This window comes from Pristiophorus japonicus, unplaced genomic scaffold (genome assembly GCF_044704955.1).
Source record: "Pristiophorus japonicus isolate sPriJap1 unplaced genomic scaffold, sPriJap1.hap1 HAP1_SCAFFOLD_647, whole genome shotgun sequence".
NCBI classification, from domain to species: domain Eukaryota; kingdom Metazoa; phylum Chordata; class Chondrichthyes; family Pristiophoridae; genus Pristiophorus; species Pristiophorus japonicus.
In genome coordinates this window covers 236575-252136 of record NW_027254559.1, presented here as the reverse complement: position 1 = coordinate 252136, position 15562 = coordinate 236575, and the positions used below count along the sequence as shown (strand labels likewise).

The 15562-nt window shown below is 53.7% G+C and overlaps 1 protein-coding gene across 1 annotated transcript in view; it reads right to left on the bottom strand.

Moving 5' to 3' along the window:
• sp1 (sp1 transcription factor) overlaps positions 1-15562 on the bottom strand; it is a 91799-nt gene that overhangs the window by 15751 nt on the left and 60486 nt on the right. The gene's annotated exons all lie outside the window — the stretch shown is intronic.

Sequence of the window (15562 nt, the reverse complement as noted above, 5' to 3'; positions counted from 1 at the left end):
ATTGACGACGAATCTGTATAAAACACCGGCTCGGTCCCAACTGGAGTACTGTGTCCAATTCTGGACACCACACTTTAGGGAGGATGTGATGGGCCTTGGAGAGGGTACAGAGGGAGATTGACCAGAATGGTCCCAGGGGGATGAGAGACTTCAGTGACGTGGAGAGACTGTAGAGGAGCTGGGGTTGCTCTGCTTACAGCAGAGAAAGTCGAGAGGAGATTTGATCCAGGCGTGGAAAACTGCGAAGGGGTTTTGATGGACTAGTTCGGGGAGAAAACTCCTAATCTGAGGAATGACGTTCTTGCTATTGAGGGAGTGCAGCAAAGGTTCACCAGACTGATTCCTGGGATGGCAGGACTGACATGTGAAGAAAGACTGGATCAACTCGGCTTATATTCACTGGAGTTTAGAAGAATGAGAGGGGATCTCATAGAAACATATAAAATTCTGACGGGATTGGACAGGTTAGATGCAGGAAGAATGTTCCTGATGTTGGGGAAGTCCAGAACCAGGGGTCACAGTCTAAGGATAAGGGGTAAGCCATTTAGGACCCAGATGAGGAGAAACTTCTTCACCCAGAGAATTGTGAACCTGTGGAATCCCCGACCACAGAAAGTTGTTGAGGCCAGTTCGTTGGATATATTCAAAAGGGAGTTAGATGTGGCCCTTACGGCTAAAGGGATCAGGGGGTATGGAGAGAAAGCAGGAATGGGGTACTGAGGTTGAATGATCAGCCATGATCTTATTGAATGGTGGTGTAGGCTCGAAGGGCCGAATGGCCTTCTCCTGCACCTATTGTCTATGTAACTGTTCCCCGGGGACAGGAGGGTGGGGTAACCAGAGGGACACAGATTGACGATAATCGGCGATGGAACCAGAGGGGGAGATTGTGTTTACGCCGCGAGTTGTTGTGATCGGGAACGCGCTGCCTGAAAGGGCGGTGGGAACAGATTCAATCGTGACTTTCAAACCGGGAATTGGGTAAATACTGGAAGGGGAAAAATTCACAGGGCTGTGGGGGAAAGGGCAGGGGCAGGGCGGGGGGGAAGTGGGGCTGTGGGATTTGCTCCATTGCAACCGTGGCCACTCTTCAACAGTACTTCATTGGCTATGAAGCGCTTTGTGATGTCCTGAAGGGTCACGACGAGCACCGCAGGAATGCAAGTCTTTCTTAATTGGACAAGAGTTTCAAAGAGCCGTCACACGCAGGCATGATGGGCTTCCTCCTGCGCTGTACGATTCCATCAACCGTCTTTTTACACCACGCCAGACTTCGAGAGGTGAAGCGGGAGCTCCCCAGAGCACTGCATACAACAGAATCGCGGAAACCGACCGCACAGGAGGCCGCCATTCGGCCCGTCGTGCCTGCACCAGGCTCTGTGAAAGAACCGTCGTGCTTAGTCCCACACCCCCTGGCTTTCTGTCCGTAACCCTGTCCGTTCTCCATCTTCACGTACCCCTCCAACTCCCTCTGACAATCATCGGTCGTACACGTTCTCCGAGATCCCCGACAACTCTCCGAGTGTAAACATCTCCCCTCCAGATCTTTGGCCAGGGATACTAAATCTGTGACCTCTGGTTATTGACCCACGGGCCGGAGGGACCAGTCCATCTCGCCCTCGACTCCATCAAAACCCGTCATCACCTCGAAGGCCTCTATTAGTCTTCACCTCTGTTCCAAGGAGAACAGTGCGAACTTTTCCAACCTCTCCTTGTGACTGAGGTCTCTCACCCCGGTAACGTCCTGCTAAACCTCCTCTGTAGCCTTTCCAAGGCCTTGATATCTTTCCTCGAGTCCCATGTCCAGAATTGTCCAAATACTCCACCTGAGGCCTCACCAGTGAGTTATAAAGTTCCAGCCTTTATGCTGAGGGAGCGCCGCACTGTCGGAGGGGCAGTACTGAGGGAGCGCCGCACTGTCGGAGGGGCGGTACTGAGGGAGCACCGCACTGTCGGAGGGGCGGTACTGAGGGAGCACCGCACTGTCGGAGGGGCGGTACTGAGGGAGCACCGCACTGTCGGAGGGGCGGTACTGAGGGAGCACCGCACTGTCGGAGATGCCATCTTTCGGATGAGACATTAAACCGAGGCCCCGTCTGCCCTCTCTCAGGTGGATGTAAAAGATCCCATGGGCCACTATTTGGAAGAAGAGCAGGGGGAGTTCTCCCCGGTGTCCTGGGGCCAATATTTATCCCTCGACTAACATCACTTTAAAAAAAAAAACACAGATGAACTGGTCATTTATCACTCTGGCGTTTGTGGGTGCTTGCTGTGTGCAAATCGGCTGCCGTGTTTCCCACATTACAACAGTGACTACACTTTACAAAAATCAGTACTTCATTGGCTGTGAAGCACTTTGAGTGGTGAAAAGCTTGATATACGTTCTATTCCATCAAAGCTACCAATGGGTAATCAGGCCCAGAGTTCTGGTTGCTGGGGGAACCCAGATTCACGTCTAGATTTCCTTATTTACTAGCCAGGCGTGATTTGCTGTGTAACAGGATGCGCGACCAAGGGCGTATGGAAGGAAGCCCTTGAAACTTGCACGCACAGGATTGATTTCAGCGGCCCCAAGCTCACGATTTACTGCTTTGTCGAGAGATGAACTTCATTAATCAGCCAGCAGGGGAAAAACGTTTTTAAAAACACACACACACACACTCATCCTCTCTCTCAAATAGTTTAACAATCCTACTCGCCACTGAAATGTAATCTCTCCTGCTCCACCCCTAACCTCCAAACCCCCTTGATTAGGAACAGGAGGCCATTCAGCCCCACGAGCCTGTTACATTAGGAGAGAGAGAGAGAGAGAGAGAGACAGAGACAGAGAGAGAGACACAGAGAGAGAGAGACAGAGACAGAGAGAGAGAGAGAGAGAGAGAGAGACAGAGAGAGAGAGAGAGAGAGAGAGAGAGAGAGAGGGAGACAGAGAGAGAGGGAGACAGAGACAGAGAGAGAGGGAGACAGAGAGAGGGAGAGAGAGAGAGAGGGAGAGAGAGAGAGGGAGAGGGAGACAGAGATACAGAGACAGAGGGAGACAGAGACAGAGGGAGGGAGACAGAGACAGAGAGACAGAGAGACAGAGAGACAGAGAGAGAGACAGAGAGACAGAGACAGAGACAGAGACAGAGACAGAGACAGAGAGACAGACAGACAGAGAACAGAGAACAGAGACAGAGACAGGCGGTGGGGGAAGAGATGGAGAGACGTACTGCTGTCCCCCCCGACTCCCCGGGAGCATGGAGGGGTGAGGGAAACCAAGGCATTTGATCTTGTATTTTTTGGACCATTACCAACAGCGATGTTAGAGCTGCCTGCCACACCTCAGCAACTGATAACTTGCCAAATCCTTCACTGCAAGGCAGTTCCATCAGTTTTACTGAGACAAGAGCATGGGTTTAATGTGTGTCCGTGTCAGTGTGTGCGTGTCTGTGTGAGCCCATGTCTCATGTCTGCGTGTGTGTCCGTGTGTGGGGTTATGTACGTATGTGTCAGTGCGTGTCTGTCTGAGCCCGTGTGCCTCGTGTCTGTGCGTGTCTGTACGTGGGGTTATGTACGTTTGTGTATATGTGTCTGTCTGAGCCCGTGCGTCTCACGTCTGTGCATGCCTGTGTTTCAGTGTGTGCGGTTGTGTACGTATGTGTCTGTATCTGGGGTTGTGTAAGTGTGTGTCTGTATGTGTCGGTGTGTGGTGTTGTATACGTGTGTGTCGGTGTGTGATGTTGTATACGTGTGTGTCGGTGTGTGGTGTTGTATACGTGTGTGTCGGTGTGTGGTGTTGTATACGTGTGTGTCGGTGTGTGGTGTTGTATACGTGTGTCGGTGTGTGGGGTTGTGTACGTGTGTGTCGGTGTGTGGGGTTGTGTACGTGTGTGTCGGTGTGTGGGGTTGTGTACGTGTGTGTCGGTGTGTGGGATTGTGTACGTCTGTGTGTGTGTGTGTCGGTGTGTGGGGTTGTGTACGTGTGTGTCGGTGTGTGGGGTTGTATACGTGTGTGTCGGTGTGTGGGGTTGTGTACGTGTGTGTCGGTGTGTGGGGTTGTGTACGTGTGTGTCGGTGTGTGGGGTTGTGTACGTGTGTGTGTGTGTGTCGGTGTGTGGGATTGTGTACGTCTGTGTGTGTGTGTCGGTGTGTGGTGTTGTATACGTGTGTGGGGTTGTGTACGTGTGTGTCGATGTGTGGGGTTGTGTACGTGTGTGTCGGTGTGTGGGGTTGTGTACGTCTGTGTGTGTGTGTCTGTGTGTGGGATTGAGCCTGTGCGCGTGTAGAACTCCCGTCTATACAGCACCTTTAACGTAGTTAAACATCTCAAGGCATTCTAACTGGAGCATAAACCAGAAAGGATGAGATGCAGAGCAAGACAAGGAGACAGTCTGGACAGGAGACCACAAGCTTGGTCAAAGAGGGAGGTTTTAAGGAGCGTCTCAAAGGAGGAGAGGCGGAGAGGTTTAGGGAGGGAGTTCCAGAGCTTGGGGCCCAGGCAACAGAAGGCACGGCCACCGATGGTGGATCGATTATAATCAGGGATGGTCAGGAGGGCAGAATTAGAGGAGTGCAGAGATCTCGAGGGATTGTGGGGCTGGAGGGGGTTACAGAGATAGGGAGGGGTGTAGGAGCTGGAGGAGGTTAAAGAGATAGGGAGGGGTGTAGGGGCTGGAGGAGGTTACAGAGATAGGGAGGGGTGTATGGGCTGGAGGGGGTTACAGAGATAGGGAGGGGTGTAGGAGCTGGAGGAGGTTACAGAGATAGGGAGGGGTGTAGGAGCTGGAGGAGGTTAAAGAGATAGGGAGGGGTGTAGGGGCTGGAGGAGGTTATAGAGATAGGGAGGGGTGTAGGGGCTGGAGGGGGTTACAGAGATAGGGAGAGGGCGAGGAGGCCATGGAGGGATTTGTAAACAAGGATGGAGAATTTTGAAATCGAGGCGTTGCTTAAACGGGAGCCAATGTCGGTCAGTGAGCACAGGGGGTGATGGGTGAGTGGGACTGGGTGCGAGTTTGGACACGGGGTCAGCGAGCACAGGGGGTGATGGGTGAGCGGGACTCGGTGCGAGTTAGGACACGGGGGCAGCAGGGCTTTGGGATGGGAGGCCAGCCTGCAGAACATTGGAACAGACAAGTCGAGAGGTAACACTGAGGGTTTCAAAAGCAGATGATTCAACACGCCGATGGAAGAATCATCACCACAAAGTAAAGCAAGGACTTGCATTTATATAGCGCCTTTCACGACAACAGGACGTCCCAAAGCGCTTTACAGCCAATGAAGTACTTTTGGAGTGTGGTCACTGTTGTAATGTGGGAAACGCGGCAGCTCAATTTGCGCACAGCAAGCTCCCACATACAGCAATGTGATAATGACCCAGATCATCTGTTTTCGTGATGTTGGTCGAGGGATAAATATTGGCCCCAGGACACCGGGGAGAACTCCCCCTGCTCTTCTTCCAATAGTGGCCCCGAGATCTTTTACATCCTCCTGAGAGGGCAGACGGGGCCTCGGTTTAACGTCTCATCTGAAAGACGGCACCTCCAACAGTGCGGCACTCCCTCAGTACTGACCGTCCGACAGTACGGCGCTCCGACAGTGCGGCACTCCCTCAGTACTGACCCTTCGACAGTGCAGCACTCCCTCAGTACTGCACTCCCTCAGTACTGCCCCTTCGACAGTGCAGCACTCCCTCAGTACTGCCCCTCCGACAGTGCGGCGCTCCCTCAATACAGCACTCCCTCAGTACTGCCCCTCCGACAGCGCCGCGCTCCCACAAAATCAGGTGACCAACAATGCTGTGACTTGGGCCCTGCGGGATTATGGATTTAATATATAGTCCACAAATCCAAGACCTCAGTCACGCCCAGTATAAGTGGCTTTATTTTGGTACGCTATGCATCACAACCCACCACCATCAGGCGAAATTACAGACTGGTTAATCTCTGAATGGCTGTCATCACTCAGACCACGGATGCTGAGATGCTAATTTTACATTTAAGACCGAGAGGGTTGGGAGAATGGAGGAGTTGGCAAAATAAATTAAACACTAGTGGTTAATGTAAACACTGACACACTCCACGGGGACCTTCTGTAAATACTGACACACTCCCGGGGACCCCCTGTAAATACTGACACAATCCCGGGGACCCCCTGTAAAAACTGACACACTCCCAGGGACCCCCTGTAAATACTGACACACTCCCGTGGACCCCCTGTAAATATTGACACACTCCCAGGGACCCCCTGAAAATACTGACACACTCCCCGGGGACCCCTGTAAATACTGACACACTCGTGGGGACCCCCTGTAAATATTGATGTACTCCCGGGACCTCCTGTAAATACTGACACACTCCCGGGGACTCCCTGTAAATACTGACACACTCCCGGGGACCCCTGTAAATACTGACACACTCCCGGGGATCCCCTGTCAATACTGACACACTCCCGGAGGACCCCTGGAAATATTGACCCACTCTCGGGGACCACCTGTAAATACTGACACACTCCCGGACACTCCCTGTAAATACTGGCACTCTCCCGGGGACCACCTGTAAATACTGACACACTCCCAGGACCCCCTGTAAATACTGACACTCCCGAGGATCCCCTGTAAATATTGACACACTCCCAGGGATTCCCTGTAAATATTGACACACTGCCCGGGGGACCCCCTGTGAATACTGACACACTCCCCGGGACCTCCTGTAAATACTGACACACTCTCGGAAACCCCCTGTAAATACTGACTCACTCCCGGGGACCCCCTGTAAATACTGACACACTCCCGGGGACCCCTGAAAATACTGGCACACGCCCGGGGATCCCCTGTAAATACTGACACACTCCCCGGGGACTCCCTGTAAATAGTGACACACTCCCGTGGACCCCCTGTAAATACTGACACACGCCCGGGGATCCCCTGTAAATACTGACACACTCGTGGGGACCCCCTTGTAAATACTGACACACTCCTGGGACCTCCTGTAAATACTGACACACTCCCGGGGATCCCCTGTAAATACTGACAGTCTCGGAGACCCCCTATAAATACTGACACACTCCCAGGGACCCCCTGTAAATACTGACACACTCCCGGGGACCCCCTGTAAATATTGACACACTCCCAGGGACCCCCTGAAAATACTGACACACTCCCCGGGGACCCCTGTAAATACTGACACACTCGTGGGGACCCCCTGTAAATATTGATGTACTCCCGGGACCTCCTGTAAATACTGACACACTCCCGGGGACTCCCTGTAAATACTGACACACTCCCGGGGACCCCTGTAAATACTGACACACTCCCGGGGATCCCCTGTCAATACTGACACACTCCCGGAGGACCCCTGGAAATATTGACCCACTCTCGGGGACCACCTGTAAATACTGACACACTCCCGGACACTCCCTGTAAATACTGGCACTCACCCGGGGACCACCTGTAAATACTGACACACTCCCAGGACCCCCTGTAAATACTGACACTCCCGGGGATTCCCTGTAAATATTGACACACTGCCCGGGGGACCCCCTGTGAATACTGACACACTCCCCGGGACCTCCTGTAAATACTGACAAACTCTCGGAGACCCCCTGTAAATACTGACACACTCCTGGGACCTCCTGTAAATACTGACACACTCCCGGGGATCCCCTGTAAATACTGACAGTCTCGGAGACCCCCTATAAATACTGACAGACTCCCGGGGACCCCCTGTAAATACTGACACACATCCGGGGACCCCCTGTAAATACTGACACACTCCCGGGGACCCCCTGTAAATACTGACACACTCCCGGAGACTTCTCGGTAAATACTGACACATTCTCCGGGACCCCCTGTAAATACTGATACACTCCCGGAGACTTCTCGGTAAATACTGACACACTCCCGGGGACCCAGTGAAAATACTGACACACTTCCGGAGGCCTCCAGGTAAATACTGACACACTCGTGGGGACCCCCTGTAAATACTGACGCACTCCAGGGGACTCCCTGTAAATACTGACACACTCCCGGGGACCCCTGTAAATACTGACACACTCCCGGGGATCCCCTGTCAATACTGACACACTCCCGGAGGACCCCTGGAAATATTGACCCACTCTCGGGGACCACCTGTAAATACTGACACACTCCCGGACACTCCCTGTAAATACTGGCACTCTCCCGGGGACCACCTGTAAATACTGACACACTCCCAGGACCCCCTGTAAATACTGACACTCCCGGGGATCCCCTGTAAATATTGACACACTCCCAGGGATTCCCTGTAAATATTGACACACTGCCCGGGGGACCCCCTGTGAATACTGACACACTCCCCGGGACCTCCTGTAAATACTGACACACTCTCGGAAACCCCCTGTAAATACTGACACACTCCCGGGGACCCCCTGTAATTACTGACTCACTCCCGGGGACCCCCTGTAAATACTGACACACTCCCGGGGACCCCTGAAAATACTGGCACACGCCCGGGGATCCCCTGTAAATACTGACACACTCCCCGGGGACTCCCTGTAAATAGTGACACACTCCCGTGGACCACCTGTAAATACTGACACACTCCCGGGGACCCCCTGTAAATACCGACACACTCACCTAGGACCCCATGTAAATACTGACACACTCGTGGGGACCCCTTTGTAAATACTGACACACTCCTGGGACCTCCTGTAAATACTGACACACTCCCGGGGATCCCCTGTAAATACTGACAGTCTCGGAGACCCCCTATAAATACTGACACTCTCCCAGGGACCCCCTGTAAATACTGACACACTCCCGGGGACCCCCTGTAAATATTGACACACTCCCAGGGACCCCCTGAAAATACTGACACACTCCCCGGGGACCCCTGTAAATACTGACACACTCGTGGGGACCCCCTGTAAATATTGATGTACTCCCGGGACCTCCTGTAAATACTGACACACTCCCGGGGACCCCTGTAAATACTGACACACTCCCGGGGATCCCCTGTCAATACTGACACACTCCCGGAGGACCCCTGGAAATATTGACCCACTCTCGGGGACCACCTGTAAATACTGACACACTCCCGGACACTCCCTGTAAATACTGGCACTCTCCCGGGGACCACCTGTAAATACTGACACACTCCCAGGACCCCCTGTAAATACTGACACTCCCGGGGATCCCCTGTAAATATTGACACACTCCCAGGGATTCCCTGTAAATATTGACACACTGCCCGGGGGACCCCCTGTGAATACTGACACACTCCCCGGGACCTCCTGTAAATACTGACACACTCTCGGAGACCCCCTGTAAATACTGACACACTCCCGGGGACCCCCTGTAAATACTGACTCACTCCCGGGGACCCCCTGTAAATACTGACACACTCCCGGGGACCCCTGAAAATACTGGCACACGCCCGGGGATCCCCTGTAAATACTGACACACTCCCCGGGGACTCCCTGTAAATAGTGACACACTCCCGTGGACCCCCTGTAAATACTGACACACTCCCGGGGACCCCCTGTAAATACCGACACACTCACCTAGAACCCCCTGTAAATATTGACACACTCGTGGGGACCCCCTTGTAAATACTGACACACTCCTGGGACCTCCTGTAAATACTGACACACTCCCGGGGATCCCCTGTAAATACTGACAGTCTCGGAGACCCCCTATAAATACTGACAGACTCCCGGGGACCCCCTGTAAATACTGACACACATCCGGGGACCCCCTGTAAATACTGACACACTCCCGGGGACCCCCTGTAAATACTGACACACTCCCGGAGACTTCTCGGTAAATACTGACACATTCTCCGGGACCCCCTGTAAATACTGATACACTCCCGGAGACTTCTCGGTAAATACTGACACACTCCCGGGGACCCAGTGAAAATACTGACACACTTCCGGAGGCCTCCAGGTAAATACTGACACACTCGTGGGGACCCCCTGTAAATACTGACACACTCCAGGGGACTCCCTGTAAATACTGACACACTCCCGGGGACCCCTGTAAATACTGACACACTCCCGGGGATCCCCTGTCAATACTGACACACTCCCGGAGGACCCCTGGAAATATTGACCCACTCCCGGGGACCACCTGCAAATACTGACACACTCCCGGACACTCCCTGTAAATACTGGCACTCTCCCGGGGACCACCTGTAAATACTGACACACTCCCAGGACCCCCTGTAAATACTGACACTCCCGGGGATCCCCTATAAATATTGACACACTCCCAGGGATTCCCTGTAAATATTGACACACTGCCCGGGGGACCCCCTGTGAATACTGACACACTCCCCGGGACCTCCTGTAAATACTGACACACTCTCGGAGACCCCCTGTAAATACTGACACACTCCCGGGGACCCCCTGTAAATACTGACTCACTCCCGGGGACCCCCTGTAAATACTGACACACTCCCGGGGACCCCTGAAAATACTGGCACACGCCCGGGGATCCCCTGTAAATACTGACACACTCCCCGGGGACTCCCTGTAAATAGTGACACACTCCCGTGGACCCCCTGTAAATACTGACACACTCCCGGGGACCCCCTGTAAATACCGACACACTCACCTAGAACCCCCTGTAAATACTGACACACTCGTGGGGACCCCCTTGTAAATACTGACACACTCGTGGGACACCCTGTAAATACTGACACACTCCCGGGGACCCCTGAAAATACTGGCACACGCCCGGGGATCCCCTGTAAATACTGACACACTCCCCGGGGACTCCCTGTAAATAGTGACACACTCCCGTGGACCCCCTGTAAATACTGACACACTCCCGGGGACCCCCTGTAAATACCGACACACTCACCTAGGACCCCATGTAAATACTGACACACTCGTGGGGACCCCCTTGTAAATACTGACACACTCCTGGGACCTCCTGTAAATACTGACACACTCCCGGGGATCCCCTGTAAATACTGACAGTCTCGGAGACCCCCTATAAATATTGACACACTCCCAGGGACCCCCTGTAAATACTGACACACTCCCGGGGACCCCCTGTAAATATTGACACACTCCCAGGGACCCCCTGAAAATACTGACACACTCCCCGGGGACCCCTGTAAATACTGACACACTCGTGGGGACCCCCTGTAAATATTGATGTACTCCCGGGACCTCCTGTAAATACTGACACACTCCCGGGGACTCCCTGTAAATACTGACACACTCCCGGGGACCCCTGTAAATACTGACACACTCCCGGGGATCCCCTGTCAATACTGACACACTCCCGGAGGACCCCTGGAAATATTGACCCACTCTCGGGGACCACCTGTAAATACTGACACACTCCCGGACACTCCCTGTAAATACTGGCACTCTCCCGGGGACCACCTGTAAATACTGACACACTCCCAGGACCCCCTGTAAATGCTGACACTCCCGGGGATCCCCTGTAAATATTGACACACTCCCAGGGATTCCCTGTAAATATTGACACACTGCCCGGGGGACCCCCTGTGAATACTGACACACTCCCCGGGACCTCCTGTAAATACTGACACACTCTCGGAGACCCCCTGTAAATACTGACACACTCCCGGGGACCCCCTGTAAATACTGACTCACTCCCGGGGACCCCCTGTAAATACTGACACACTCCCGGGGACCCCTGAAAATACTGGCACACGCCCGGGGATCCCCTGTAAATACTGACACACTCCCCGGGGACTCCCTGTAAATAGTGACACACTCCCGTGGACCCCCTGTAAATACCGACACACTCCCGGGGACCCCCTGTAAATACCGACACACTCACCTAGAACCCCCTGTAAATACTGACACACTCGTGGGGACCCCTTTGTAAATACTGACACACTCGTGGGACCTCCTGTAAATACTGACACACTCCCGGGGATCCCCTGTAAATACTGACAGTCTCGGAGACCCCCTATAAATACTGACAGACTCCCGGGGACCCCCTGTAAATACTGACACACATCCGGGGACCCCCTGTAAATACTGACACACTCCCGGGGACCCCCTGTAAATACTGACACACTCCCGGAGACTTCTCGGTAAATACTGACACATTCTCCGGGACCCCCTGTAAATACTGATACACTCCCGGAGACTTCTCGGTAAATACTGACACACTCCCGGGGACCCAGTGAAAATACTGACACACTTCCGGAGGCCTCCAGGTAAATACTGACACACTCGTGGGGACCCCCTGTAAATACTGACACACTCCAGGGGACTCCCTGTAAATACTGACACACTCCCGGGGACCCCCTGTAAATACTGACACACTCCCGGGGACCCCCTGTAAATACTGACACACTGCCCGGGGACCCCCTGTAAATACTGACACACTCCTGGGGACTCCCTGTAAAAAGGGACACACTCACGGGGACCCCCTGTAAAGACTGACACACACCCGGGGAACCCCTGTAAATACCGACACACTCACCTAGGACCCCCTGTAAATACTGACACACTCGTGGGGACCCCCTTGTAAATACTGACACACTCCTGGGACCTCCTGTAAATACTGACACACTCCCGGGGATCCCCTGTAAATACTAACAGTCTCGGAGATTCCCTATAAATACTGACACACTCCCGGGGACCCCCTGTAAATACCGACACTCCCGGGGACCCCCTGTAAATACTAACACACTCCCGGGGACCCCCCGCAAAAACTGACACAATCCCGCACACACCTTGCAAATACTGACACACTCGTGGGGATTCCTGTAAATACTTTCACACTCCCGGGGACCCCCTGTAAATACTGACACAATCCCGGACACACCATGCAAATACTGACACACTCCCGGGGATCCCCTGTAAATACTGACACACTCCCGGGGCCCCCTGTAAATACTGACACACTCCCAGGACCCCCTGTAAATACTGACACTCCCGGGGACCCCCTGTAAATACTGACACACTCCCGGGGACCCCCTGTAAATAATGACACACTTCCGGGGATCCCCTGCAAATACTGACACTCTCCCGGGGACCCCCTGTAAATACTGACACACATCCGGGACTCCCTGTAAATACTGACACACTCCCGGGGATCCCCCGGTAAATACTGACACACTCCCGGGGACCCCCTGTAAATAATGACACACTCCCGGGGACCCCCTGTAAATACTGACACACTCCCGGGGACCCCCTGTAAATACTGACACATTCTCCGGGACCCCCTGTAAATACTGACACACTCCCGGGGACCCCCTGTAAAAACTGACACAATCCCGGACACACCATGCAAATACTGACACACTCCCGGGGATCCCCTGTAAATACTGACACACTCCCGGGGCCCCCTGTAAATACTGACACACTCCCAGGACCCCCTGTAAATACTGACACTCCCGGGGACCCCCTGTAAATACTGACACACTCCCGGGGACCCCCTGTAAATAATGACACACTTCCGGGGATCCCCTGTAAATACTGACACACTCCCGGGGACCCCCTGTAAATACTGACACACTCCCGGGGACCCCCTGTAAATACTGACACACTCCCGGGGACCACCTGTAAATACTGACACACTCCCAGGACCCCCTGTAAATACTGACACTCCCGGGGATCCCCTATAAATATTGACACACTCCCAGGGATTCCCTGTAAATATTGACACACTGCCCGGGGGACCCCCTGTGAATACTGACACACTCCCCGGGACCTCCTGTAAATACTGACACACTCTCGGAGACCCCCTGTAAATACTGACACACTCCCGGGGACCCCCTGTAAATACTGACTCACTCCCGGGGACCCCCTGTAAATACTGACACACTCCCGGGGACCCCCTGTAAATACTGGCACACGCCCGGGGATCCCCTGTAAATACTGACACACTCCCCGGGGACTCCCTGTAAATAGTGACACACTCCCGTGGACCCCCTGTAAATACTGACACACTCCCGGGGACCCCCTGTAAATACCGACACACTCACCTAGAACCCCCTGTAAATACTGACACACTCGTGGGGACCCCCTTGTAAATACTGACACACTCGTGGGACCCCCTGTAAATACTCACACACTCCCGGGGACCCCTGAAAATACTGGCACACGCCCGGGGATCCCCTGTAAATACTGACACACTCCCCGGGGACTCCCTGTAAATAGTGACACACTCCCGTGGACCCCCTGTAAATACTGACACACTCCCGGGGACCCCCTGTAAATACCGACACACTCACCTAGGACCCCATGTAAATACTGACACACTCGTGGGGACCCCCTTGTAAATACTGACACACTCCTGGGACCTCCTGTAAATACTGACACACTCCCGGGGATCCCCTGTAAATACTGACAGTCTCGGAGACCCCCTATAAATATTGACACACTCCCAGGGACCCCCTGTAAATACTGACACACTCCCGGGGACCCCCTGTAAATATTGACACACTCCCAGGGACCCCCTGAAAATACTGACACACTCCCCGGGGACCCCCTGAAAATACTGACACACTCCCCGGGGACCCCTGTAAATACTGACACACTCGTGGGGACCCCCTGTAAATATTGATGTACTCCCGGGACCTCCTGTAAATACTGACACACTCCCGGGGACTCCCTGTAAATACTGACACACTCCCGGGGACCCCTGTAAATACTGACACACTCCCGGGGATCCCCTGTCAATACTGACACACTCCCGGAGGACCCCTGGAAATATTGACCCACTCTCGGGGACCACCTGTAAATACTGACACACTCCCGGACACTCCCTGTAAATACTGGCACTCTCCCGGGGACCACCTGTAAATATTGACACACTCCCAGGGATTCCCTGTAAATATTGACACACTGCCCGGGGGACCCCCTGTGAATACTGACACACTCCCCGGGACCTCCTGTAAATACTGACACACTCTCGGAGACCCCCTGTAAATACTGACACACTCCCGGGGACCCCCTGTAAATACTGACTCACTCCCGGGGACCCCCTGTAAATACTGACACACTCCCGGGGACCCCTGAAAATACTGGCACACGCCCGGGGATCCCCTGTAAATACTGACACACTCCCCGGGGACTCCCTGTAAATAGTGACACACTCCCGGGGACCCCCTGTAAATACCGACACACTCACCTCGAACCCCCTGTAAATACTGACACACTCGTGGGGACCCCCTTGTAAATACTGACACACTCGTGGGACCTCCTGTAAATACTGACACACTCCCGGGGATCCCCTGTAAATACTGACAGTCTCGGAGACCCCCTATAAATACTGACAGACTCCCGGGGACCCCCTGTAAATACTGACACACATCCGGGGACCCCCTGTAAATACTGACACACTCCCGGGGACCCCCTGTAAATACTGACACACTCCCGGAGACTTCTCGGTAAATACTGACACATTCTCCGGGACCCCCTGTAAATACTGATACACTCCCGGAGACTTCTCGGTAAATACTGACACACTCCCGGGGACCCAGTGAAAATACTGACACACTTCCGGAGGCCTCCAGGTAAATACTGACACACTCGTGGGGACCCCCTGTAAATACTGACACACTCCAGGGGACTCCCTGTAAATACTGACACACTCCTGGGGACC